Consider the following 5,680-nt stretch of genomic DNA (forward strand, 5'->3'; position numbering starts at 1 on the left):
CAAGGCCTTCGCCCGATCTTGAGAAGATGCATTGTTCTCTTCCTTGATTGTTTCCCCAAGATTCCCTACCTCCAAATGGATTTTGGTATCCACTACTTAGGTAAGGTAATTATTCCCAGTAATGTCCAAGGCAACAAAATCAAGCTTTGCCAAGTTTACCATTTTCTTTTCTGAAAGAAAACTAAGATGTGTAAAAACTTGGAATCATATGTATTTTGGAGGTATGTAGTGTTAGAACTTCTTGTTCTTACAATATTTTTTCATTTTGATCTTCAGGCCAAAATGATAAGCATTTGAAACTTCAGGCTCGAGATTTACATGATGAATGAGGAGGGCGTTTGTACCGCATCATTCTCATTGAAATAACATAACATAAGATGGGTGATTATACCGTATCACCTAAAGTAACACTCAAGTAACAGGAAAATTTAAATACGCAGAGCAGGGTGGTCGATTATACCGTATCACCTAAATTGCAATGAAATTAAACAGTAGGTAAATTTAAATACGTAGGGTAAGGTGGGCGATTATACCACTCCACCTAAAATTTGCAGTCCAAGATAGATGATGATACCACACCATCTTGAATTGTAGTAAGATTAAATTTGCAGTTCAAGATGGGCGATTGTACCACACCATCTTGGATTGCAGTAAAAGTAACATAAATAAACACTGGCTTAGTAATCAAGATCTACACCAAACAAGAAATCAAAGATATATGTAACTGTTAGGCTGAGAACTAAAAGCAGGCATGGTGCAAACAGTTCTTCACGAGGGTATGTCCAGCAATTGAGACAGAGGAAGAAGATGAACAGTAAAATCCTAAGAGGAAACTTTTTTTTTTCTTTACTTTCATTCGGCGAAGAGAAATGAGAAAATGGCTAGATTTTAGAGAGTCATGCTGATAACGTGTTATAAATATGTAAAAGTTAGAGAGATAACCTTTACTAATGATAAGAGTGAAGCAGATGTAAAATATCACACTGTAACTATAACACAAAGGGATGATAATTAAAAGAGGGAGGAATGGATATTGATGTTATTGATCTTTCCTTTTTTCTCTGTGTATTTTGATAGCTGTCGAAGCGCTCTATTTATAGAGCAACTCCAAACGTATTAATTACACCCTTTGAAAAATATGATCTCCTTCATTTTCAAAGTCTACATTACTATTTGTGGGTATTGAAAAATCTGTGTGGGCATTCATCAATTTGCCAAGATTTTCAACATTGCCAATGTTTTCAACAAATAGACTAATGTAGCTTCTTTTTTTTTTTTTTCTTTTTCTTTTTGGTCTAAGATAGAATAATATAGTCAACTTGTCTGATTTTGTTATTGCTTTGGTTCATGACCTTTCAATATGCATTGAATGATATAGTACATTTGGCATGTTAGAACCTGTTGATTCAACTTTTAATGAATATGGTTTTAGGTTTCTATTTATTTCTTCTAAATTATTGTATTGGTTTGAAACTCTCACCTTCCTCCTACTAAGGGCTGATTTGGTATTGATGTGCTTTAAAAAAAAACTGCATCTGCTATGTTGTGAGAATAAGCAGCTGTAAAATAAAGTAGCAGAGTGTTTGGTAAACTTTTTTGTAAAAGTGCTTTTGAAAAGAAAAAAAAAACAATATTATAGTGTTTGGTAAATTTTTATCTAAAACAGATGTGACTGTGTAAAATGACCAAAAAGAGTATAATAATAGATGTGCCGTTAATTTAATTTTCTTAACAAATAAAGGTGAATTACTAAATATACTTTATTTTTTTCGAAGCACATAAATACCAAACCAGCCCTTCAATAGCACTTATGAACAAAAAAGGTTTTTAAAGAAGCGAAATCCGACACCAAATTGAAACCTATCTAGTTATCCAACATTTCATACTATGCTATTTTTTGCTCAACTACTTAGCGTAAGCATTTCAGTTCAAGGTTCGAAGAAAAAACCCCAAATAGGATATCTAATGTAACAAAATTAACTTTAATGAATCTCAAAATGCCATGCATCAAGTCACAACGAAGATCACCTTACACATATAGTAGAATCTAAGCATTTGGAAATTTAGCAACACAACATTGTCAAAGAAAATCGAGAATTTCATTCAAAGAAAACAAAGGGCAAATCTCAAAACAAAACACTACACTAAACATAGAGGTATCATCCTACTCTCCTTCACTGATCACCAGGCAGCGTCTTGATAACATCCAAATCACCTGAAGATAATACCAAATGACAAAGTTAGCCAAATCAGTTTTTCACAAATCGGCAAACAAATTGCTTAGAATGATACGAAGACTATGGAGTACCTGCATCAATGATGCTAAGGCAAGACACCCGGAAGTACTTTCCACATGTTATACCGAGCTTAACATTGTCTGAAAACAGAACAAATGGTAACCCAGATGAAAAGATACAGGTATAGTAGGCAAACTAATTCTCATTTTATTAAAAGAAAATGAATAAAAGCATAAGACTCAGTAGGGTAAGGTAAGATGACCAAGACAACAAAGTATACCGTCCAATGAAAATCCAAGAGCCAGTGAAAATGAAAGCATAAAATGAATACCCACAACGAAGTATACCGTCCAGTGAAAATCCAAGAGCCAATAGGGTAAGGTAAGATGGCCAAGACAATCATGCACCATGGACTAATCGACACAGTGAGATAAGCTGCAACATCTAACAACCAATACATATCCCATTAATCTAAACCTTCTGCGTACCAACAATCACAGAACAATTAAACAGCTAAACCTTCTGCTACACCAGAAGTGAACAAAAACGCAGCAATTACCAAAGGGATTGTAAGATGCCTACCATAAAACTCATATCAAAATATTCATCAGAGAAAACCAACAAATTCAAGCTTATTGGATGATTCTAACATCTCCTAAATTGCAGTTATCAACACATAACCTGAACCCGATATACACCTTTACTAAAAACATATAATTTCATTTTTCATTCACCTTTTTATCCTTCTACAAAACTCTGCAACCAAACACAAGATACTTGTATTGCATCACTTCTATTCTCCCTCTCACTTTTATTAACATGCAAAACTCAACTCATCGCTACTTCATCACTAACAATAGAAGGCTAACCTTTGAGGCACATAGTTCAAATCTGCACAAATCAGTAGGGAAATCTTGAACTTGGCAATTTTCTCAAGTGCATGGATGAGGGTTTCAACCTTGTATCAGAAAAGAAGCGATACACTCAAATCCAATACCAATCGTAACAATTCCAAAATTTCCTCCACTTTCTCCCCAACCAAGCACAACAAAAACACAAATAACTCTTTAATCCAAAACAAGATTCAGGGAACAAACATACATTATCACTTCTCACGCTTAACATGCATCAAGATCTGTCAAGGAAAATGAATAGAGAAGTAATCAAATTTTCTTACTTCTCTCTCAAATTTTCTTGTTTCCTCCATAAACCCTAACTTTTTCCCCAACTGTTTTCTCCATCCCCAGTTTTTTTCCCGACACCCATACACCCATCCCTTCACTCTTCCCACCCCTCTCACTCTCCCTATCCCCAAATTTAAAAATCCACACAAATCAATAACAAAATTTTAGACAAGAGAAGCTTACCAAAGGAATGAGCAAAGACGACGGCGAGAGAAAGAGGGAAGGCGACGGCGGTGTCTGTGGCGCTGAGACCAACGGAGAGAGAAGAAAAGGAGGAGGAGGAAGAGGTGTAGAGGCAGGGAACAGAGGAAAAGAAGACGTGCGAGAATCTCTGAGTGTTTTGTAAAAGGAGGGCATGCGAAAGAGAAAAGGCAGAGAGAAAGGAGGGCAATGTTGGCAATTTGAAAATTTCATTAATAAAAATACTGTAGCTCCATGTTTTCACAAATAAGTTGCTTTCTAAAGCTGCTTTTTGTAGCTTCCCATTTTTAGTTTTTTTCCATCCAAAACTTTGAAATAAAGCTGATTTTGAGAGTTTATCAAACACCAAAAACCCTCCCAACTTTTTTTCATACCCATTTTTTTTTAAAATCACATCAATCCCAAACCAGGACTAAATACCCTTCCCCCTACTAACATACGTAATACTACTTTTCTTCAAAGCTATTGCATCTTTTTTCAACGCCCATGTTCCTAACTAACATCAAATATTTAAAAAAGAAAAAAGAAAAATAGAGTGATTCATCTCTACTATTTCACTTTAATATTATTTTTTAAAAAACTAACAATATCATCTACATTAAGAAAGTAAGAGAGTGGGCTAAGCTTCACAATGGGCTAGCAATAATATGGTTAAAAAACCGAAGACCTCTCATTTACAAACAAAAAGAAATACCTTTAGATCGTAGTACCAAGTGGCGCTCCACTTTAATCTTTAACAAAGATTCTTTAACATTTTTTCTTTCCTCATGAAGTACAAACAAAATTGAAAAAAGCCCCAGTTATTTATGGGCTTGTCATGAATTGTCTTTATGCTTGGGCCCTTATTTGCAATGAGAGCTTGACCTCAGAGTAAAACCCTATGACTGAACAGAAGGCTTTTTTGTTTAATCAAGAAAGTTGAAGGCCGTAAAGATTTGTGACACGAGTCATATAAAAGGTGGTTTTAGCAAACACTTCAAATGGTTTTTTACAAAGCACTTGTATTTTTAATTAAAAAATTTTGTTGTTCTTTTCTAATAGTAGTGTTGTTACTAAAAGCATTTTTGAGCAAAAATGCTATCTAAAGAAGTACTTCCAAAATTACCTTTAACCAACATGTTGGAGTAAATATGTTTTCATTTAAATATTTGAATTGCTATGTTTTTGTCCGTTGTGATTTTTATATTTGGGTTTATAGAATCATTAAATATATATATAACCTAAATTGTCTATCTTACTTTTTGATGAGGAGTAATCTCCTCCACTACTTTTGAAACGTGAGAAAGCTTTCTCACATTAATTGATGGGATCCCTTCTCTGAACAGAGAAGAAGATTAGGTCAGATTATGTCCTTATACATTTTTTTTGTTCCGTTTGAATATTTACGGTTTTGATTTGACCGTTTTGGTTTTATTCAATTTTGATTCTTTAAGATTTCAAGCCCTTGAATCTCTCAAACTTGCAACGCATATTTTATATTCTTGCATATATATAGGTTCCCTGTTTCAAAGAAATAATAGAGAAAGAAAAAAACAATAGCGTATGCGTTTTTCTTAAAATTGAGTTCTAAAGCAACATATAGAAAAGGTGTGAGTTTGAAGGTTCTTTCACTGTGCAAGGAAGAACCTTATCAGAAGAAGGTTCTGGGTTGTTTTATCCTGGAGACGATGTGGTGTTTGTGAACTGCTTGCATATTTTGGGCAGAGTCGCGAAACGTCTTAAAGAAAGTGACTTAGTCCGCGACTCATCCCAAGAATCATTCACCACTTAAGGCTTCTACTTTTTTCGGGTAACTTCGTTCATTTCTATTTTAGTTTTCAACAATTTTAAGATGCATTCAATCTGCCATGCATTATAAGGCAAACTTTGCTTCTGAGGCAAATCTTGTTGAAGAGCAACCGATTGCAATGATATCACAAATCAATGTTGTTGATGGATCCGAGGGATGGTGGGTGGACACTGGTGCTTCTCGCCATGTTTGCTATGATCGTTCCCTTTTCAAGACCTATTCTGTGACTGAAGGAAGGAATGTGTTGTTGGGTGATTCGCACTCAACTG

General features: G+C 34.7%; 1 long non-coding RNA gene across 1 annotated transcript; it reads right to left on the reverse strand.

Moving 5' to 3' along the window:
• Positions 1–2,077: 2,077 nt before the first annotated feature.
• LOC148697073 (uncharacterized) lies at positions 2,078–2,788 on the reverse strand. Its single transcript, XR_015962113.1, has 2 exons — positions 2,309–2,788; positions 2,078–2,215 (listed from the first exon to the last, which is right to left on the reverse strand). It is a non-coding gene; the product is annotated as an uncharacterized LOC148697073 (long non-coding RNA).
• Positions 2,789–5,680: the final 2,892 nt, after the last annotated feature.

This window comes from Pyrus communis, chromosome 5 (genome assembly GCF_041283825.1).
Source record: "Pyrus communis isolate YQ-2024b chromosome 5, ASM4128382v1, whole genome shotgun sequence".
Lineage (NCBI taxonomy): Eukaryota > Viridiplantae > Streptophyta > Magnoliopsida > Rosales > Rosaceae > Pyrus > Pyrus communis.